This window comes from Pseudorca crassidens, chromosome X, assembly GCF_039906515.1.
Source record: "Pseudorca crassidens isolate mPseCra1 chromosome X, mPseCra1.hap1, whole genome shotgun sequence".
Taxonomy (NCBI): Eukaryota; Metazoa; Chordata; class Mammalia; order Artiodactyla; family Delphinidae; genus Pseudorca; species Pseudorca crassidens.
Genome location: NC_090317.1, coordinates 134,281,360 through 134,304,883, shown reverse-complemented (window position 1 = coordinate 134,304,883; position 23,524 = coordinate 134,281,360). Strand labels below are relative to the sequence as shown.

The following is a 23,524-nucleotide window of genomic DNA, read 5'->3' as shown; positions in this document are numbered from 1 at the left end:
ACTGATGCATTATTATTAACTAAAGCCCGTAGTTTACATCAGGGCTCACTCTTGGTGGTGTCCATCCCGTGGGTTTGGGCAAATATGTAATGGCATGGGTCCATCATTACAGTATCATACAGAGTAGCTCCCTACAGAATGGCCTCTGCCCTAAAACTCCCTAGAGTGACACCTGGTCACCCAGGCCACCCATGTTTTCTCATCCTTACATCACTGACAATAGTGTTTGCCCTGTATTCAATCGATCGATCAAGCAGTCAATCAATAATAAGGGATGAACAAGAGCAGGTACTCAGCATCCTTGTGCGGCTCACTTTCCAGGGCCGCTTCAGACCCATGGCCACCTTCCCTGTCCTATCTGTGCTTGGGGCTGACCTATATGGGGAGCATGCTGGGGGTTTCGGCAACCCTGGCGTTGGTTGGCTTTGGTCACTAGGGAGCCATAGAGAAGACAGCAGGGAGGGAGGAGCTGCCTGCAACCTGGCAGGCAGTTAACCCCCCGCAGCTGGCCATCGTCTCAGGGGGCCGTCTCCAGACAGCTCCCTCTCCAGCCACTGGAAACAAAGCCCTCACCTGCCACCTCTGGTCCAAGATGGAAACATGCCCCGTGCTACTTTCCGGGGGTTCCCCACGGTCTACTCCATCCTGAGCTCCACCCACATCTTTGCCTCATCGTCAAAACTCTTCCTATTAGCCCCGTGGAGGCACCCTGTCCTCCCCACGTGGGTCCCGACGCCCACAACGTGTGGCACTGCTGGGCTCCAGGAGGCAAGAAGGTGGAGCCTACAAGGACCTACCGTAGAGCACAGGGAACGCTGCTCAATATTATGTAACAACCTACATGGGAAAAGCATTTGAAGAAGAATAGACACATGTACATGTATAACTGAATCCCTTTGTGGCACACCTGAAACTAACACAACATGGTAAATCAACTCTACTCCAACAGAAAATTAAAAGTTTAAAAAAAAGAAACGAAGATGGAGCCTAGGTGTGTCTTCCTGTAACATCATGGTCTGAGAACCTTCACTGCTCCTTGCGCTGGGCTGTGTGTCAGGGGACACCTAAAATAGACCCCTCTATCGCGATCTGCCTTGACATTTGGGCGAAACCGGAAGGGTCCCAGCGGCCTACCTGTGAGGTGCCCTCCCCACGCAGCTCCCCTGGAGGAGGACCCCCAGCCAAGCACCCCGGCTTGTCTTGGGGACCAAGCGCACTGCTTGCTTATCCCAAATGGATGGGTTTCTGTCTCCTGCCAGCCCAGGGGATTATCCAAACAAGTGGAGCCAGGGGCCACCGCCAGGAACCAGGAGTCACCTCCACCCTGTTGTTACTGGAACGTCTGCCTCCTAAGTCTTTGGGGACTCACTCTGTTCTCACCTGTGACCTTTATGGGGCCCTTTGTGGTGTCCTCCCCCGGGGCTGTGAGCATGTGAAGCTAGTAAACGGTCACCAACCACATCTGGCCGGTGTCGGGTGTCCTGCATCATGTCATTCCTGTCACCTAGGGTGAGCATCCCTCCCTCACCGAGGGGATGAATGGAGACCTCCGAGACAGCCTGTTCCCAGCCCCCATGGGAAGGATGGGCAGAGTGAGCTTTCGGGTGGCTGCTTTGTGCTGAAATTTTTTTCTTTTCACTCGCAGGTGGCAGAAGTAGGGAAGAAGGTGGTGGAGAGGGTTCTGGGCTGGACTATCAGATGCAGCGTCTGGGCCACCCCCGTTCACACCCTCCACCTGGCATGTTCACGGCATCATGCTGTTCAACTCGGGAAGGCTGTGAATTCAAAGAGAAAAACCGAAAACAATGGAACGTCACTTGGAGCACTTTGGCATGAAGAATTGTGTATAAACACGCACCTCCGAATAACTCGGAGCGGCAAATGTCACCACGAGGAAAGCCCCATCCTCACTGTGGGACTCTGTGCGGAAATGGAGCTGTGTTTGAACGCGGACATTGACACCAGGGGTGCCCCACGCTCCTGCCTCTTTGCCAAACCTCCAATGGTCAGTCACTCGGCATCCGGCTGAGAAAACAGGATTTGGGAGGGGCCCATAATAGGCTGAGGGAAAAGAAAGCAGGCGGTTCACCGTCCAGATCGGTGATTCATCACAAATCCATAAAACAATTAGTGATGAGCTACCGATACGTCGGCACGACTGTATTTTTGATGAACGTATAAATAATTTAACGGAGTATTTCTTTAGTCTTGGGAGAGTCTGCCATTATTTACCGGCCTTGGCGTGACGGCTGCAGCCTCTCTGCTGGGTAAAAAAAAACGTTCCCCGGTCCATCCGAGGGGGCTGGTGGATTTTAATGCTCTTAAGAGCTATTAACAAGCCGATTAGCATAATCCATCGTGATACATCATCGTATAAAAATTCGTCCGCCTGACTGGATGGAGCGGTGGGGGTGGCTTTGAAGATTTTACGGTACAATAATTATCCATTTGATAAGCAATTAAAAAGATATTTGGAGACACGGAGAATGGAGACAATGGCGTCTGTGTGGAGCAGTGTGGTGGTGTCGGGACAGATCAGGGTCTCTACCGTGAATTGGCTATACCGACTCGTTGAGGCTCCTTCCGTCTCCGCCCTGGGTGAGACCCTCTTTGCCCCAGGAAGATGGGCAGGTTATCTAGAAGCTATGGGATTCACGTAGGGCTTCCCAAGTGGAATCATGAAGTGGGGCGAAGGATGGAGGTGCCCCGGCGTGAGAAGCTACCAACTTGCCTCTCTCTCCCACCTACACACCTGTGACCTCACAGCCACCCCTCTTGTCCCATGGTCCCAGCTTTATTCTTTTTCTGGGAAGTCGTAGCAACTACCTGGACCTGGATATGGGCCTTGACGAGCGAAGATCACAGGGTTTAAAAACGGGGGTAAAACATATACATATATATATATATATATATATATATATATATATAAAGTCCACCTTCACCACCTCAAATTTTGTGGCTTAAAATACACAAACGGTGCTGTGCAACCACTACCACGATCTAGTTTCAAAGCTTTTTGCTCACCCCACCCAGAACCCTTGACCCCATGAGCTGTCACCCCCCCTCTCCCTCCCCCAGCCCCTGGTAACCATGAACCTACTTTCTGGCTCTGTGGATTGGCCTGTTCCGGACGTTTTGTATCAATGGAATCACACACTGTGTGTCCTCCTGTGTCTGCTTCTCTCACTGAGCATCGTGTGTTCAAGGTCCGTCCACGTGGTAGCCTGTGTCAGAGCTTCACTCCTTTTCATGGCTGAGTCATATTCCGTGGTTTATCCATCGGTTTATCCATCCATGTATCCGTCCATCTATCCATCCATCCACCCATCCATGGACGCTTGGGTTGTTTCCATCTCTGGGGGCCTAATACCATTTTGATGAGCAGTGAAAAACCTTCTGCCCTTTTCCACTGGCTCTGATTTTCTGAAGGAGAAGCCATCAGTATGGTGCACATGTGGGCTGTTTCCACTTTTATGACTTTTGTGAATAATGCATATGCAAGTATCTGCTTGAATTCCAGTTTTCCACTTTTTGGGTATCTGCGTAGGAGCAGAATTGCCACATCCTTACAACAATCATTAGCTTGGCTTTTGGAGGGTGGCTTACAATTTTAATTTTCCAAGCTCACCAAGCCAGGAAAAACTGAGATGGTCCAGAAAAATCTAGAAACTTCCTGAATGGTTAACAATGTACCGCATCCATCTAGAAAAAAAATGAAATACATAAGGGTGGGTTTGCAGTCCTTAGACTTTTCTCCTGTCCAGCTGGGGGTGAAATGGTCAAAATCTGGGTGGGTGAGAGAGCGAGTCCCCCAGGATCCTGGAACGTCCAGAGCTGCCTAAGTTGGGTCTAAGAATGAACCATATCGACATCTCCTAGCCTACCTATGGCTGCAGCAGCTGGAAACCCCAGGAATCCTGACCATCTTGGTGTCCCCAGCTGGCATCCCCATAGAAGCCTTTATTCTGTCTTCATATGAATAACCTGGGGTCCTAAATTAGTGTGGGGCTGAAGGACATCTCATGGTGATTTCATCACTTTGGGACACACTTTTCATTATATCCCCCCATAAATCTCTCTGGGGCGTCCATGTTACTCTTGTTTGACTGTGTCTCTTAAAAATGAGGGTGATACAATCCAGCAATCATGCTCCTTGGTATTTACCTGAAAGAGCTGAAAACTTACGTCCACATGAAACCCTGCACTCGAATGTTTATAGCAGCTTTATTTACAATTGTTAAAACTTGGAAACAATCTAGATGTGCTTCAGTTTGTGATGGATAAACTGTGATCTATCCAGACAGTAGAATACTATTCAGCACTAAAAAGAGATGAGCTGTGAAGCCATGGAGAAACAGAGAGGAACCTTAAATGCATAGTATTAAGTGAAAGCAGCCAATGAGCAAAGGCTACAGACTGTGGGATTCCACCTCTGTGACATCCTGGAAAGGGCACAACTATAGAGACAGAAAAAGCATCAGTGGTCACCAGGGGCTGGGGGAGGGAGGGATGAACAGTGGAGCACAGAGGATTTTTAGGGCAGTGAGACTACTCTGTGTGATGCTCTAATGGTGGGTCCCTGTCTTTATACATCTGTCCAGACCCATAGAATGTCCAACATCAAGAGTGAACCCTATTATAAACTCTGGACCTTGGGTGATGGTGACGTGTCCGTGTAGATTCATTGATTACAAATGCATCTCTTTGGTGGGTAAGAGGAGGCTGTGGGTAGGTGGGAAATCTCTGTACCTTTCCCGCAATTTTGCTATGAACCTAAAACAGCTCTAAAAAATGCACTGTGGTTTCTTTTCAGAGTGTGATAAATGGTACCCTTCTCTTTGCCTCTAGAGTTCAGAACTAAATAAAATCTCAGGGGCCAAATGCATGGCTGGGGGAAAATCGCAGCTTTTTTCAACCAATAAAGTTGCATGGTCTTCCCTGATCCAGCTGCATGAAGCATGTGAAGCTTCCACACTGGTCCTGCCAAGTTGAACTTACTCTCCTCTGGATAAGGCAAAAGGGGAAGAAAAGGCAAGGGGCCCCCTTGAAAAGGCAGAGCTGACTGCCCCGTACCGTGGTCCTGGGAAGCAGTGGGGGAGCTGTTGAGAGAAACCACCCCTTGGGGGGATGCCTGCATAGAGCCCCACCAGGTTACCCCACGAGATGCTGAGAGCACCTGTCACCGAAGGGGACCCTTCCCCACCCCTGCACCTGCCTTGTGCCCTTGGCTCAGGGTGAATTTGTTTCTTCCAACCCTGAGACCCTTCAAACCCTGCCTGGGGCACCTTTCCATGTAGTCACTGCCAGGCAGGCACGTGGAGGGGTTAAGACACACCGGGGTAGTGTCTGCACAGGTGTGCTGATGACAGCCACCGTGGATATCCATGCAGGTAACACGTGAGGAGCAGAGCATCCACACTGGGGTGGAAAACCAACAGTGCCGCCTTCCAAAATCCCCCTGGAAGCCAGGTTTGTCCATCGGTTTGGCCATGTGTTTCTTGAGCTGACCCTTTGTAGCAATCGGTTTGTGGGGCGTGGCTGGGGAGAGAGCAGGTGACAGGCTGAGTGCCTCTTGGGGGTGACTCCGTTTCCACTGTTACAAGAGTAAAGGGTCGTGGCTCTGAGGGGTCCCCTGCACCGTCCAGTCCTAAGAGGGGCCACCTGTCCTAAGGTCAGCAGGCTGCTTTGCCAGGTGCAGCTCAGGTGTACCTGCTACAGAGGTCTGCGTCTGTGTGCACGTGAGGCCGTGGCGTTTGTACAAACAGTGCGGTGCTGACAGATCCCCATTGATTACCTGTCCATGGAACCTGAGTTTTAGGAATATGCAGCTGAGCTGCACTGCAGAGGACAAGACGGCCTAGGATGGCCTGGGTTAGATTCCTGTCCCTCCCGTGGCCACTCCAGGAACCCGGGTGTGGGACTCAAGGTCTTCATGACTTGACTTCCTGACTCTGAACGGGCAGGACCTCACCTGGAGGGTGGTTCTGAGAATCCAGCAAGTGGCAAAGTGCCTGTGTGGGTTTGTGGCTGCCGGGCTGGGGTCCCTCCGGCTCCGTCGGTGGCAGGGCCAGGGGGGTCCTTTGTGATGCCTCCAAGCCAAGTCGGGAGCACGGAGAGCCACGGTCCTGGGGGTGGAGGGAGGGGGAAGCCGGACTCCCATGTGGGCACCAGGTGGACCTTCAGCCTCAGCAGAGGGACAGGTGCGGACCTCCAAGCCAAACTCCCTGCCCACCTCCCCACGAGGATGGTGAGCCCCTGGGTTAGCACCTGGCCTCCGGACTCCAAATGCCGCTGCTCTATGCCCTAAACCCATAGAACTGACTCCCAGGCCAGAAACCCTAAAACGGGAGACTGTGCTGCGTAGCCACAGCTGGCGGTGACCTTAGCAGGGGACACTATGCTCCTGAGTCCTGGTGACTCTGGCTGGCCCTCCCGGGTGGGGGGCATACCCCTCGCCGGGTCCTTCCTGCCATGGGGTGGAGCTGGCCGGCAGTCAGTCCTCACGCTGGACTCCGGTGTGTCTTTTTTTGCTCTGGGGCAGTCGGCCGAGCTGCTGAATTAAAACAGAAGGTCAGGACTTCCCTGGTGGCGCAGTGGTTAAGAATCCATCTGCCAATGAAGGGGACACGGGTTCCAGCCCTGGTCCGGAAAGGTCCCACATGCCGCGGGACAACTAAGCCCGTGGGTCACAGCTACTGAGCCTGCGCTCTAGAGCCCATGAGCCACAACTACTGAAGCCCGCGAGCCACAACTACTGAAGCCCGTGCACCTAGAGCCCGTGCTCTGCAATAAGAGAAGCCACCGCAATGAGAGGCCCGTGCACCGCAACCAAGAGTAGTCCCCGCTGGCTGCAGCTAGAGAAAGCCCGCGCGCAGCAACAATGACCCTATGCAACCAAAAATAAATTAAAAAAAAAAACAAAACAGAAGGTCATCAGTGAGGCTCACAGCCCCTGGGGGCTGGTGGAAGCAGGTGAGATGTGTACCGTGTTTCTCCAGGAGACCCAGGCAGGAAGCCTTGGCGTCCTCCATCTGTCACCCCCTCACCCTCAAATGGGGGAGTGGGGGGGTCTGGGATGAGATATATGGAAATAACAGAGAAACCCCCAAACAAGGGCATTTACATACCAGAGGCATCGGTGGGGCCGGAGGGGGGGACAGGGAACACTGCTTGCTCTGGGACAACAGGTAGCAGCCATGCCCCCCGGGGACCCCTTGCGTGGCGACTGATGCGCTGGGCGCCCCGTCTCCGCGAACGATAGCTGTGTTCACGTTCCTCTCGAGTCTCCTCCAGCGAGGACGTGTGTGTGCGCGTGCGTCTCATTTACATTTCAATCTTGGCCTCATGAATGTAATACCGGGGCTGCAAATTAATAACAGGAACGCGATGAGGTTGCCCCTACCGTGGAGGAGGGGGACGCGGCGGGGTCCGCACCCCCCGAAGCCCATCTCTCCATTGTGTTCCGAGGGCGCCTCATTTATCGGCCGCGGTGAATGACATTACAGAGAAAGGCATATCCGGAGTGACACAAATTTATTTCTGTCCCCAGCGCTGCAGTATATTTTCATACAATCGGGGGCTATTTGTCTGGGGACAATTTAGTTTCCATGAAAAATTTAAATGGTTTCTGCAGAGAGAGTGGAGTGAAATTTAATTTGTTTCTCATTTGCTACAGCAGGTACGAAAGGGAGAAGGATTGGGTGTCTGATGGTCTGAAATTGTCACTGTCCCTCCGCTGGGTCCCCCAAGGCCGGGGGCCCGGGTTGGGGAGCGGAAGTCCGGGTCCCCGGAGAGAAGCTGCATCTCTCCTCCCCTGCTCCCCTCTGTACCCAGCACCGTCCCCTCCCCCCGGAGAACCGGTAACCTTAAACCAACTTACAGAAAACCTTTGGGGAAGCTGCCAATCACCCGGAAAACAACGTTTGCATCGATCCCCTGTCCGCGTGATTTATGGCTTCATTTTACGGTAATTGAGAATTAGTGAGAAGATTAACAAGTCTCAGCACCGCAGCGGGATATGCGCCGCTCAGCACAGCAATTTGTCAAGATGGGACGTCGGCCGCTTTCTTCCCTTACACGGGGTCCCCATCTAATTGAATTTGGGGATGACGCGGAAATTAATTGGAAGCGGGGAGCCTTTGAATGGCACCCTGAGTGGGGGGCAGGGGGCCCTGCCCTTGTGTCCCCGGCCGCACCCCCCGTCCCCGCCCAAGGGCCGGCCGGGCAGGCCGAGGGGGGTTGATGGATCCCGCTAGGGTCCCACGCAGCCGCCCTGCCGAAGGACGGAATTCAGGAAACCCGGTCTGGACCGCGAGCAACGCAGTTCGTCGGCAGCGAATGAAGGATGGGACCTCTCACCTTCTCTGACGGCATCAGGATAAAGGTCTGAAAATGTACTTCTTTGCGGCCAGGGTGCCAAAGGTCACCATCGCGTTAGGGAGTGGACTCCTCCGGTGGGCCGTGGCCGCGGCGGGTGGCCACGGGGAAGAGCTGAGGCCCCCCCAGCACGTGAGGGGCCGACGTGGCAGCACCTGGGAGTCTGCCCGGTGCCCGGGAAGGGGCGCAGGGGAGCCTTGAGCCCCCAAGGGCTTCCTCCAGCTGAAAAGGCTTCTCTCCGCCCTCCGAGATTTGCATGTTTAAGGGTCTTTTTACATTTGAACAGAGACCCCCGTCTGCCGGGCCCTGATCGTGCCTCTTCCTCGAGGGACTGTTTTATGGACGCTGCACATTTGAGTTTCTTGGAGGGCGGTGTGTGGCCCTTCACGCTGCCGTGTTTTGGGGTCAGTCCTATACCTGCAGTAGATGCTGTTAAGTCAGCCAGCAGGGAGACAGAGCTTTGCCCACCCCCCAGGCCCCCCAGATGGGACTGTGCATTAGAAGGGAGGGGATGGGAAGACGGCCCCATCCCGGCTCAGGTTTTCACAGTTGGAAAATCTCCACCCTCTGTTGTGGGCTCCATGGTTGCAGGGAACACCTACAGCGATGGTGGCCGAGTCTGGGAGCGCTGCCCACACTGAGCGTCCACCCCTGTTGGCTCTGAAACGCAAAGGGGCTCAGAGTCACAGCCCCGGGAGGAGGAATAGTCACATCAGGGTTTTTACACACACACACACACACACACACACACACACAGAGTCACACACTTATATGTACACCCACAGGCTTGTACTTGCGTCCACATGCACGAACACACACAGACCACAAGCTTATGTGTGTACACACATGAACACGCTTATTCATGTGCCCATATGCGTATGCATACATGCATAACACACACTTATACACACAGTCATAGGCTTATACACACATGCATGCACAAACGTACACATTTCTATATACCTCCACAGGATCATATATAGACATATGCACACGCATGCATATGTATACATACAACACACATTTTATACATGTATTCATACATGCACCCACAGGCTTACACATGCATGCGTACACACTTGCACAAACATCTACACACTTATACATGCACACATGTATACATGCACCCACATGCTTGTACATACATTCACTCACATACATCACACTTGCACCACACGCTTATATACACACATGCATCCACACGCTTATACAGACATGCCTGCACACGCACACACACGCACACCCTCACCACACACACGGCCGAGAAGAGCTTTATGACAGAGAACAGAGTGGCATCTGCGTCTTCCAGGCGGGTCCCCATGTTCCTCCAGGTGGCTCTGGGTGGTCCAGGTGGCTGTACAGAGTCCCGGAGTTTCATCCACAAAACCCTGGGGTGGAGATTAAACCCCTGCAGGGGTCTGGGCCATATCAGGTCAGTGCTCAGAGGCTCAGAGACACATTCTTCGAAGATATGCTTCCCCTCCCAAGTGTGTGTCAGAACATGTGGCCTTATTGGGGTTCAGTGTATGTGGGCGAGAAGGGATCTCCCTAGGGTGCTGGTCTAACCTGCCCGGCTCTGCTGCATCCTCCAGGTCCGGGGCCTCTGGTCCCCCCACCCTCCCCCCTGCCCTGAGCTGGCTCCATTTTGCCCAAGTTCGTGCAGGTGCCCAAGGGGACCCTGGACCTGTCACAGCCTCAGGCCCCCATTTTGTTGGTGCGGCTCAGACCATGACCCCTCCGGATCCCCAGCTGGGCTTCCCCCTCCCCAGAGGCACCCGGAGCTCAGGCCATCTGCTCAGGCCCAAGACTGGACTCTCGTCCTGAGTCTCCAGGCTCTTGTGTGGAGCTGTGCTTATGGATGGCATGGGGAGATCACCTGATACTGTCTGTTTTCCCAGCTGTGCTTCTGCCAGCCTCCCTCGGGGACACCTAGCCCAAGTCTTGGGGTGTCCTTGTACCCTTTAACTTCATGGTCAGATACAGGGGGTCATCGCTGAGCCTGGGCCCCCCCAGATGGCCCAGAGGTACTTCCTGCAGCCCCCCAGTAGGCGTCTCTCCCTACTGGTCCATCGTTGAACTGGCATCCAGCACCCCTTGCTCTGCAGACAAGATCTAGGATCCGAGGACGAGCAAGCATCCCCCTTCGTCTGAACCCCCATCCGAGTCTCTCCACTTGGCCGCAACTGCCTGCCTGCCAGTCCGGGACTGTGGGGTCACCTGCCCTGTTCCCACCTGCTGACGGCTCCCATGATGGGGCCAGCGAAGCTTTACAGCCAACGACATCAGAGCATGTCAATTCCTGCCCTGACGTCCTCCCGGGTTTCCATCTGTAACAAAACGCGAACCTCTGGGTGGGTTACAGGGTCGTCCACCTGCCCGTGACCCCCACATCCTCTCCTCAAGCTCACCCACACCCCACGGTGTTCCCAAGCTCCGGAGCACCCCCAGCCTCTTTCCCCTCCAGTCTCCCTCTGTTCCTCACCCTCCCAAAGGCTTCCTGCTCCTTCAGGGTGGGCACCCGTGTCTTGGCTTACTTGTCACGTCTCCTGGGGGGCTTTCTCCACCTTCTACATCCTAAGAAGTTTCTTAGGAACCCCCTACCCCATAACTGCTTTAACCTGCCCTGCACCATCTGAGGTCTTTCCTGCTCACGTGTCTCTGTTTGGTTTACGCTGAGAGCACGTGAGTTCCTGGACGCACCTGGGGCACGAAAGATGCCCACCTGCTAAACACACAGCTTCAAGGGTTTATTCTTGCAGCATGTTCAGAGTCTTACAGGACCTGCTCCCCCAAACCTTGCAGACAGCAGCACCCCAAGGAGGCTGGCGTGTCACCTCCGTGCCTCTGTCCTAAGGACTTCTAAGGACACCGAGCGGAGATTCCTCTCCAGGGAAAAGAAGAGGAATTCCCCATCCACGGTGTCTGTGAGTGCCAGCATTTTATGGAGGTGGTTTATCCCTCGATTCCCTGGCTTCCCATAACTTCAGTGAGCATTGATCCCACATTGAGGTGAGTGAACTGGGACCCACCAGGTCCCACTAGGAACCGGGTCTGGGCATCTCTCAGCCACACTGGAAACATGTCCCCCCTCCCTCCCACTGTGCACAGAAGTAGAATTACAAAGAATTGGGACCACCTCCTCTGGGGCCCGTGAACCCATCCCCAGGAAGCCCTCATGCTGTATCTGGAGGCTTGGTGGCATCCTGAATCTTGAGTTTTGAAGTTTGGTGTTTATTTGGACGGTCGTGTTGGCTGAAAAATGACCCCATCAGAGGGGCGCTGGATGGTGGCGGGGATGTCTTCAGGGGGGCTGACCACCAAGGTAGGGAGGACTCCACACCACACTGCCCGCGTTTCTGACACCAGCTGCAACGTCCGAGGTCCCGGAGACCACCCTCATGTTTGAAAATGCACAGGAAGGACTCACAGAATTCGCTAGAAGCCCTTATATTCATGATTATCATGTGTTAGGATGAAAGGATAGAGGAAACCCAGCCAAGGGTAGGGGGGCATGGGGAGGGTCCAGGAGGCGTCCAAGCTTGGACCATCCAGGGGGCCCCTCCCGGTGGAGTTGGGATGACGTCATCTCCTGACAGTGATGCGACAGTGCTCACCGACTAAGGCCACCCAGGGGAGACCCTGAGTCTTGGTGTCCAGGGTCTTCACTGAGGCTCCATCACTTCAACCTTGTTGCCCATCTACGTAGCTAACGCAGCCTCCAGCTGTCCCAGACGACCACAGATTCCACATGACCCGAGGCCCCGACAGTGAATCACTCTGTCTCTGTCTACCTGGCCAGAAGCCCCCAGGTGACCAAAGAAATTTCCATAGGGCAGGGCATTCTAAGGGCTTGGAGGTGACCTCCTAGGAGCTGAGGGCAAAGGCCACCGTGCTTTGGGTGAGGATAAATTCTCCACTGCACGCTGACCCAGGAGGTGGTGACCCAAAGGTGGCCCTGCTACCAGCAGAATCTCCACGGGGTTAGCCCAAAGTCTCCTCCTTGCAAAGACAGCCGAGACCCTCTTACTTGTCCTCTGACAGGTGACCCTGTGCACAGAGGTGCCTACAGAGCTGTCATGTCCATCCTGTCCCTGGTGAGTGTCTGGCGTGGGCCAGCGCCCTGGGCCCGGCCTCACCCTGAGGCAGAACGGGATATGATTTCGCCCCGGCAGGCACTGTATCTGGTGTTTATCTGTTTTATCCCCGGAAAACCTGTTCCTCCAACGAGTAATGTAATTTGCAAAATTGGATTCGCCGTGTGCATTCTGCATGTACGAGTCTCTCATCACATTTGCAAGGGCCGCCGCTGCTAATGCAATCTGGGTGGGGCGCTAACAGGGTGGGGGAGTCGCTAACACGATAATCCTGAAGGGCTGGGGCCAGGCTAGCGACTCCCCATCCTGTCCTGCGGCTCGTGGAAGGCATCGGGCAAGCACAGCTCCTGGACACAGAGAGGGGAGGTCACGGAAACCAGGGGGAAGGAGGGAAGACCCAGAACACTGCTTACGGGCTGGACTGAGATGGATTGTGCCCTTCCCCCCAAAAACATGACATGCCCACGTCCTAATCCCTGGTTGCTGGGAACAGCACCTTATTTGGAAACAGGGTCTTTGCAGACGTGATGAAGTGAAGGGTCTGAGATGAGGTCCTCCTGGAGGAGGGTGGCCCTAAATCCAATGACAGGGTCCTTTCAAGAGACAGAAGAGCAGAGACACAGACACAGAGGAGAAGCCCCGAGAAGACAGAGGCAGAGACGGGAGGGACGCGGCCACGAGCCCAGGGACGCCTGGAGCCCCCAGAAGCTGGAAGAGGCGGGAAGGACCCTCCCTTGGAGCCTCCAGAGGGAACCAGCCCTAGGACACCTTGACCTCAGATGTCTGGTCCCCAGGACTGAGAGATGATAAATTTTTGTAGTTTTAAGCCTCCCAGTTTGTGGTGCTTCGTTACAACAATCCTAGGAAATGGATACCCTTGTCTAACCCATCTTTCTCCACCAGAATCCCCGGAGAGCCTCCTTGCCATCCTCTGCTAAGGTGGGACCTCTGTGTTCTGAGTCCTGGGAGGACAGTGTCCACCTCCTGTCCACGGGCACCTTGTGTCTTCCCATTCCGAGGTCCATGGGGACATGGACAGGCAGTAATTAAAGGCTTCTCTTCTTCCCTGTGCTTCCCATCCAGGGTCTCGGTGCCCCCATGAGGCAAAAAACATGGTGCCCTGAGTCCCACTGACTCCTGTGATGAACAAGTGTCTTCACTTGTTGATGCGGTTGCCTAGTAACCCACTTCCTGTGAGGCCCCAGGAATTCTGGCCAAGCCATCCATGAATAAATGAAAGGCTCCATTCAACTTCCCCTGGTAGAATTGTCTTTTCAGATCCCCCCAAACCCAAGTGGTCTCCACCCTCTATTGGCCTTGTTCACCAAGATGCCCAAGTGGATGCAGTCTCCAGAGAACTGTGCCGTATCCTCTCTGCCACCCACCTTGGTTCCTTTCTCCGAGAACGTCCTGGTCCTTGACAATGGTAGCCTGGCCCCCAGACCTCTGTTCTGTTCACCTTGCAGACCTTCTGTGGACCACCATCTTGCAGAAGTCCTCGTGGTTCAAACTGACTGTTGATTCCCATCAACTTCCAATAAGTCAGGACCCTCTAAACTCAGAGATCTGGCCAGCCCTAGCATGCTACCCACCACAGTCCTGGGAGGAGTAACTGGTGCCAGGACTTTTACACTGACTCCACGGTTTCTCAGAGTCGGGAGGGGGTGATCTCATCTGTCCATCCCATACTGGGAGGGGGTCTCTACCTGCTTCTCTGAGCAGGAAGCTGCTCTGTCTGCATGAGAGTTACCAGCACACCGGGTGTGAGGGTGAGTGCTATGTGGCTGGGCCGCCGGGTGTCCAGACACTTGGTCACACATCATTCTGGGTGTTTCTGCTAGGGTGTTTTGGGATGAGTTTAACACTTAAATGGATAGACTGAGCAGAGAAAATGAGCCTTCTTAATGTGGTGGGCCGCATCTAATCAGTTGAAGGCATTCTAACAGTTCATTCCTCCTCTGAATAAGGGGGAATTTCTCCTGCCTCGGTGCTGGGAAGTTGGCTTTATTCTGCCTCTGCACTTGAACTGAAATGTGGGCTCTTCCTGCATCTCGAGCCTGCAAGCCTTCAGACTGGAATTTACACCATCAGCTTTCCTGGGTCTCCAGTTTGTGGACTGCAGGTCTTGGGATTTGTCAGCCTCCATGATGGCATGAGCCAATTCTTTATAATAAATTATCTAACTATATGTCGTCTATCTGTCATCTATCAATCCGTCTGTCCATGCATGCATCCATCCATCATTTATGTATTATCTACCTATCAGCTATCTATTATATCCATCCATCCATCCATCCAAATTCATCCACCTATTTTCTATCAGCTACTTATCATCTATCTATATTAGTTATCTATCATATCTCTCTATCCAACCATCCATCCATCCATTTATCCACCTATCTTTTCACCCATCCATCTGTTCAAACTTATCTATCATCTGTCTATTTTACTATCATCTACCAACTATCTATTATATTTACCCAACCAATTATCCATCCATCCATCTATCTTTTTTTTTTTTTTTTTTTTTTGCGGTATGCGGGCCTCTCACTGTCATGGCCTCTCCCGTTGCGGAGCACAGGCTCCGGACATGCAGGCTCAGCGGCCATGGCTCACGGGCCCAGCCGCTTCGCAGCATGTGGGATCTTCCCGGACCGGGACACGAACCCGTGTCTCCTGCATCGGCAGGCGGACTCTCAACCACTGCGCCACCAGGGAAGCCCCATCCATCTCTCTTTTCATCCATCCATCCATCAGTTCAAATTCATCTCTCTCTCTATCATCTCTATCTATCAATCTGTCAATATCTATCAAATCTATCATCTATCCATCTCTATCTTATCTATCTTTATTATCTATCTAATAAAATTTTCTATCAACCATCTATCAATCTATTATCTACCTGTCATCTCTATCTATCTATCTATCTATCTATCTATCTATCTATCTATCTATCTATCATCTATCTATCCATCTCTATCATCTATCTACTGCATTGGTTCTGTTTCTCTGGAGAACCCTGACACACAGCAACAAACTTTGAACCACTTCTAACTGCTTGATTACGCCAGGGAACCTTGCAAACAGCACTGTCCAATAGGACATTCCACGATGATGAATATATTCTATATCGGCTCAGTGTGATGTGGACTTGAAATGTAAACACTGCAACCAGGGGGAGGAATTTTTGCTTTCTAACCTACCATTTCTTTAGCTCTTTGTTCCACTCTAGTACCCATGTAATTTCAGTTTCGTTAACCTCTCCTCCCATAAGGGGCCAGTTTACTCACTAGAGTACACCATTTAGGGTTAGTTTCCTTTTTGTCTTTAGCCTTACAGATTCTAGTCAAAACACGGTTTCCCACAGCTACGTGGGTCAGTTCCCCTTTTCCTCACTCCCTCAGCGAGGTTATGTCTTATATTTGCAACAGCGAAATTCGTCTGTCACAGTCTGCATTCTATTCCGGGATCCCCTGACATCCTAGGTGAATTTCTTTTTTTAATTTGCATCCCTTAAAATCCACTCCTTGTGATGTACATTTGTACGGGTTTTGACAGATACACGTTTAGAGTGATGCGTCTAGTACATGCGGGGAATGTACATGCGGGGAATCCCGTCCCTGTGAAGATTCCTTGTGCATTCATTTTATAGGCAACCACTCCAAAAACCTCAAAACCACTCCCCTTCCTTCCACCCCTGCAGTTTTGCCTTTTCCAGAATGTCCTGGAATCGTACAAAATCTTGAGCCTTGTTTCACTTAGAAAAATGCAGGTAACTGTGACCCGCGTAGCTGCATGGATGAAGAACTCATTCCTCATTTGTTTCTGGGTGTTGTTCTGTGGACGTACCACAGTTTGCACATCCATTCCTCCATGGAAGGACATCTTTGTTGCCTCTGGATTTGGGCTCCTTTACTTCATCACATCTGTAAAACCCCCATGTCCAGGTACATTCCCGTCTGAGGTTCTGGAAGGACATATCTTTATTTTGAGGGAGGAGGGAGCTACCATTCAATCCAGTTGTCTCAGTTTTCCCAGAACAAATTAAAGCAGAATCACAGCAGTCAGTTTGCCACTTACAGGATTGCTCTTTCCTAAATTATTATGCTTTTAAAGACAAATTTGTTGTGATATTGGATATTCACTGTAAGCGCCTGAACGCAGGCAGTAAATTCTTTAAAATAAAATTTAAATCCTGGCTTAATGAACTCTATGCTCACAGGTATAGTAATGTTCTACATCAACCGGCCTGTGCGTTTGCTTTCACATGGTTTAACCTCATTGGAATGGAATTCTCCTGATCAGGAAACTGGCTGAGTCGTAGGTGCTTCTGGGGCCGGGGACCTAGAAATCACGGTTGTCTGTATTGAAAGCTGTCTTTCAAACACTCATGTCTACCCAGGGCCTGTGAATGGGAACTTATTAGGAAACAGGGCCTTTGCAGATATGATGTAGTGAAGGGTCTGAGCTGAAGTCCTCCTGGATGAGGGTGGCCCTACATCCAATGACAGGGTCCTTCTAAGAGACAGAAGAGGAGAGACGCAGACACAAAAGAGAAGTCCCGGGAAGACAGAGACAGAGACGGGAGGGATGCAGCCCCAAGCCCAGGGATGCCTGGAGCCCCCAGAAGCTGGAAGAGGCAGGAAGGACCCTCCCCTCGAGCTTCTGCAGGGAGCACAGCCCTGGGACAGCTTGACCTCAGACGTCTGGTCCCCAGGATGGGGGAGGATGGCCTCCTGTTGTTTAAACCTGGTTTGGCGTCACCACCTGTTGTGGGCACCACAGGACACTCATCTACCTGGATGGAGTGGGCAAAGGCCAGCTAGCATTGCCTCTGGGCCTCTGGGCAGAAAACCACCCTTGGGTGGGTGCCTCCTCTGGGCCGCCACATGCCCTACCGTGGACATCGCCTGCAGGGAGCGGTAAGCCACGAGGACCATTCACCAGCCTGATGTGAACTCTCTGCATAAAAGCTTTTCCAAGGGTCGCCCCGAATGTGTTTTGCTACAACAAGCAAATCCACGCGTCTCCTCTGGGTCTTTGCTGGTCTTTGCTCCTCCGGCCCTACAATACGATTATTGGTTTCACTTTCAAATCAGACCCGTTTACTCTCACATGTGGGGGTTTGGGCACCAGCCCTCTGTGCAGGGCTCCAAGCTCTACGAGACAAATAGTCTACTTCGCCGCCAGAAAAAAAAAAAAAAAGCTGAACTGCTTTTCTTGCCTTAAATAAAAAAGCGCTTATGCACATGAATGCCAGGGGGGAGAGCTGTTATGATCACACCTACATTTCTGGGCTCGGGGTAAAGCCGAGAACATCTCTGAAGAATCACAATAAATCCAACCCAGGAGGACGGATTCCTTAAAAATGAAACTGGGTTCTCAGCTGCTTTCCATTATGGGTTTTCAAAAATAAATGGTGTTTCCCTTGCTTATTTATGGGCTCTTGGAGTGTAATGGCTGTAATGATTAACACCGAATTTCTGAATTTATTCTAAAAAGGTACTTCATAAATATTGAACAGCGCTATTATCTGCAGGTAACGCCATTTATTTTATTCAAATGGAAATTCAGAAATCATCAATAAAACGATATTGTGCCTTTTGAGATGGCCCCAGAGAGTCAGGAGCAACAATTTTTAACCCTACCGTCATCACCTCCCCACTGAGGTACGTAGGTTGGCTGACTTTGACCCAACCCGCCGTGCGGTTCCTGGTTTGCGGGGGGATGCGTGTAAGCTCTGCCTGTATGGACCGGGGAGCATTTCCATCAGCAAGTAGACGGGAACAGTGGTATCCAGAGTGAGACCTGTTTGGGTTTTAACTTTCCACTGAGAAGGAACAGCCCACAAGGTTTCATAACAGGCATTCCCAATCGGACCAGATTTGTAGGTATTTTATATCTTGAGAATGTTCCCAGAAGGAGGTGAGCAGCAGGTACGAGCAACTTTCGTAAAATGTTGTCAAGATGGGGGGCTTCCCTGGTGGCGCAGTGGTTAAGACTCCGCCTGCCAACGCAGGGGACGCAGGTTCGAGCCCTGGTCCGGGAAGATCCTACATGCCATGCACCACAACTACTGAGCCTGCGCTCTAGAGCCCTCGAGCCACAACTACTGAAGCCCACATGCCTAGAGCCCGTGCTCAGCAACAAGAGAAGCCACCGCAATGAGAAGCCCGCGCACCGCAACAAAGAGTAGCCCCTGCTCACCACAACTAGAGAAAGCCCGCGCGCAGCAACAAAGACCCAACGCAGCCAAAAATAAATAAATAAAATAAATAAATTAAAAAAAAAACACGTTGTCAAGCTGGAGAGGAACCAATGCCCTGCATGGGACACAGACCAGCTGTGTGACCCCGAACTGGGGCCAGGGTCCTGCCTGGTAACGTCAGGCTGCTCACGGGGTTGGTGTGGGGTCTGAAGGGATAACGTGAGTGTAGACAATGTCTGGGGGTCTGTCACGAGCCAACACCCATCAGGTATTTGTCATCACCACCACTATGACTGCTGGTCGGCCTCTGGCGTGAGCCCAGAAGGTCCATGTGGGGGAATCCCTAGTCCTAAAGAGAAGTAACATCAGAACCTTGGGGATTAATGAGAGCTGGTGATGAGAGAGACCTCGGAAGACCACCCAAAAAATTTAAAACACCAAAACTGTTCAATTTTTTTTCTTTCTCTTTCTCTCTCTCTCTCTCTCTCTACCCGCCTCTTAGAAATACACCAGCAGGAAGTGGAGAAATGGGAACCCTCGGGCACTGCTGGTGGGAATGTAAAATGGTGTAGCTGATGTGGGAAACAGCTAGGTGGTTCCTCAAAAAATTAAAAATACTACTACCATATGACCCAGAAATTCCACTTCTGGGTGTAATTCTAGAAGAATTGAAAGCAAGTCCTCAAAGAGGTATTTGTACCCCCATGTTCACAGCAGCGTGAGGTAGACCATGGGATGCCCGGTGATGTTGAGTTCGACTTGGGCTTCCTTGTTGTACATCGTGCATTTCCCCCATGAAGTCACGTTTGAATGCCCCCAATTCCAGGCCAACAAATGGTGATGGAATTCCTGGTGAACCCATGATTTTGCTTGAGAGTAATGAAGACCTTCAGTTTGAAGAGTGAGGGGTGGCAGGACCAATGGGCAGGAAATGCCTCGTGTGGATGCAAAGGTAACCATTGGAGATGAAGTTGCTTCCTGCAAACCCTAAGGGACAAAGGGACACCTAGGGGACAAAGGCACACCTGGGATGTACCAAAGCAGAGAGAAGTCACGGCAGAGACAGAAAATTGCAAACGGCAGCTCAATGGATCTAGGGAGAGCCTAACATGCTACAAGCTTTACAGAGAAAATCAGAGAAAGGGATATTTCTGTGCCAAGACGACAATCTATGCTTTAGGATGACGTCTGTAAGCTCCAGCTAGGATGTGTGGGATGTCCCTGGAGAGTTTCAGAAATAAACCCACCTGCCATGAATGACGTGGTTGGGGGACATTGGATAGAAACTGGAAAGAAAAATAATACCCTTGAGAAGAATTTTTTTTCAGGCACGCCAGGAGTTAAAGTAAGTAACGCTTTAAATGTTTAAGAGCAAAAGTGACTTTGTGTTTTAAAATTTTCCTGGGGGAAGGTAGGAGAATTAGGCATCGCCACAGACCGAAGGGTTTTATTGAGTCAGAAAATCAATAAATACTGGGTATAGGCTGGCGACGGGGTGAGCTATGAGAAAACAGTTGAGATTATCCGGAAAGATCCTCCTGGATGTGGAAAATGAAATTAACATGGGGAGCAGCCCCTGGATATGAGTCTCTCGCAAGCTCTCCGCATGTAGATTAATTAAGCTGGCCCATTGCCTCTGCTCCCTGAACGCTTGTGGTTCTTAGTACCTTCCTGAAGGATTCTACATGTTTTGAGGACTCAAACCTCCCTCTGTATATGCAGGGGTTTTGGGGTTTTTTTTTAACTGAAGGGGAAGAATGTTTATTCATATGCATATTTTTTCCAGTATATTTTTAAAATAATTTATTGACATGAAATTCATATAAATATAAGAATAATGACTTTAAAGTGTAAAATTCAGTGGCATTTAATACGTTCATCATGTTGTACAACCACCACCTCTATCTGGTTCTAGAACATTTTCATCCCCCCAAAAAGGAGACCCCGTCCCCAGCCCCGGTACAAAGAATCCACTTTCTGTCTCTGTGGATTGGCCTGTTCTAGACGTTTCCTGTAAGTGGGATCACACACCGTGTGTCCTTCTGCGTCTGCTTCTCTCACTGAGCATCGTGTGTTCCAGGTCCGTCCACGCTGTAGCCTGTGTCAGGGCTTCACTCCTTTTCATGGCTGAGGCATATTCCACTGTGTGGATTTTTCTTATCCATCCATCGTTTTATGGCCGTCTGAGCAGTTTTGTCCTTTTGGCTCTTGTGAATAGGCTGCTATGAACATGGTGTACACATTTTAGTTGACTCTCTGCTTTCAATTCTTTTGGGTGTCTACGCAGGCATGGAATTGCCCGTTCCTATGGAAATTCTACATTTCAGTTTTTGAGGAACTTACAGCTAGATCTCTGACTGTTACCTCTCCAAGGTGAGCAGAAGATAACGTGCCTACATGAGTCTACTTAATCCTTGATTTCCCCAAGCTGTCTAGCAGGAGGTGGTGCCGTGACTGGTGGCAGGAGCAGGTGACCAAATGACCCCGGTGGACAGCGTGGACAGTGAAGGACAAAAAGGGAAGGTCTGGGTGTCCAGAGGAGGCTGCTGGTCAACCCTGGATGAACTGGGGATGTGAAGCAGGCTCTCCTCCACGGCCTTCTTGTAGCCACTTGGCCAACGGAGAGGGAAAACATCCCAGAGGTAGTTAGTTGCTGGGACAGAACCAAAGTCAAAATTTCTATCACGTCATAAAACTCGAAATCATGTTTTCTTTTGTGCATTTTTATTTCTTCCCCTGTGCCAAACTTGAGCCGTCTCCCCAGCTCCTGGAGTTTCACTTAATTGCCCAAATAAGAACGCTTCCTGGGCAGACGGTTTCCTTTTCCAGATTGGTGTCAACACCCGGGGAGTACAAACATTTGCTCTGACCCGCGAAGCCCCACGGCCGCCGGGTCGCTTCGTTGGAAGCCCGTCACCTCCGTGACTCTGCCCGCCTCGGCGCCAAGCATCTCGCTCTCATTTTCGGACGTCTTGAGCCCTGTGGTCAGAGGTGGAAGGACTACCCGTGAGGCCGAGGAGGACACTTTGGCTTTTTACCCCTGGAGTATTACCGATGGTTCCTCTGGAGTCTCACGCCTGGAAATGGTCCATGTCGTCCTTGACTTTGTGCAACGTCACTTCCAAAGACTCACCCCTGACGACGGCACACTTCGAACACGACGGAACGTTGGGGAACCTAGGCCAATGAGGTAGCCAAGACAGCAGGAAAAAAGAGAGAGGAAAGGAGGGTGAGGACACACTCGAAATACCATTTTCCTTCAAGAAGTAGAACGGCTGACATTCAACGGGTCACGAAAGCTTTGATGGCCAAGTGTAGGACCTCCTGAGAGAGGATCTCTTCCGTCTTGTTAGGTCACTTCGAGGCTGGATACAAGGTCTAATCTGTGGGGATATTAAGTGCAAGAGCAGGAATCACCCAGCTCTGATGGGAAATTACCTCTCAGGATGTATGAGACCACAGTACAGAGGAGACCCCCTAGATCCGGACCCTCTTCTCCAACCGTTTCTGCATTCTTGGACAAGTTACTTTCCCTTCCCAGTCTCACCTTCCAAGTGCATAGAATGGGACCATAGCGTGTCCTCCAGCGTCTGTGTGTGTATTAAAAAGATGATACAGACCTCTCAGAAGCTCTTCTGCCTCCGACATCCCTGTGGGACCATTGATCATACAATATATAGATGGAGTAGCTCAGACTTTTGTGTTGGTTCCTTTTTTTTTTTTTTTCATGAGACATAATTTTTGGTGACTTCTCTTGCAAGGCACCCCTGAGGCGTTCAGGCTGCAGTAAACGGGGTCACCTCAGAGAACGTGACAGGATAAGGGATCTCCAAGGACTGACAAGTGTAAGCAAATGGAAAGTCCACCCAAATTAGAAAAGAACAGATGTACTCTGGAGCCTGGGGGAAAAAGAAGAAAGAAGAGGTGGAGGAGGCAGAGGAGAAGAAAACTGGCCCCCGGGAGCTCACTGGCCCCCGGGGGCTCACTGTGCATTTCTCTTAAGTGACCTGAAAGATCTCTTTGTCCACCCGTTCAGCCCTCTTCTAAGTGTCAGCTGTTTATTAAATGCCGGCATGGTGTAGGGCTCCATCCTGGAGGCTTTGAAATCCTTGTCTCTCCTGGAACTTCTCCATCCAGCGAGGGAAAGACAGCGGAGGAAGCAGGCAGATGTAACGAAGGATCCCAGGGCTGGGATGGAGCAGCTGGAGGCGTAACGCAAGCGGATAAACAGAGCGCGCTGCCCACAGGTGGCAGCCTCGGAAGCCGCGATGGGGAACTTGGGCTCCACGGAGAAGGCAAGGGAAGCCGTGTGGGTAGTTTCCGCAGAGCAGTGCCGTGGTCCTGTGTGTGTTGGAAGGATCTCGCAGGTAGGTGAACCAGAGCCAGTAAAGTACAAATCCAGACATGATGCATAGGATAAGTGGACGGCGGGGACAGAGGGGAAAGCTGGGTTCCTGGTGCTCTCATTTTTGCTTTTGCTTTTGAAATAATCGCCACGTCCAGGTGAGTGGGAAGATGGGCCAAAGGACCCCCGGTGCCCCTCCAAGAGAGTGGATTTCACCCGTTTAGGGATATCAGTGCCGTACGCGGGTGGTTGTTTGCCCTCAGGAGCTGATATTCTGGCGTTGGAAACATTATCAAAAGATGACTCTCTATGCCATTTCGTTTGACTTGTTAGAACATTTACCACGATGCTCAGTGTGAGCAGCTCAGAGTGAGGGGTGTGTGGGGGGGCTGGATTCAGACCACCCTCCCCCAGCACACGCACTTCCAACAGCATCTTCCCAGTGTGGGTATGGTCCCATCTCTACATATTCTGAGTTTTGTCTTTGGGGCTTGATCCACA

At 51.5% G+C, this 23,524-nt stretch overlaps 1 pseudogene; it reads right to left on the bottom strand.

Annotated features, from left to right (window-relative positions):
• The window catches only part of LOC137216739 (mitochondrial import inner membrane translocase subunit Tim8 A pseudogene), a 63,511-nt pseudogene extending 41,185 nt beyond the window's left edge, over positions 1-22,326 (bottom strand).
• Between the last annotated feature and the right edge of the window lie 1,198 nt (positions 22,327-23,524).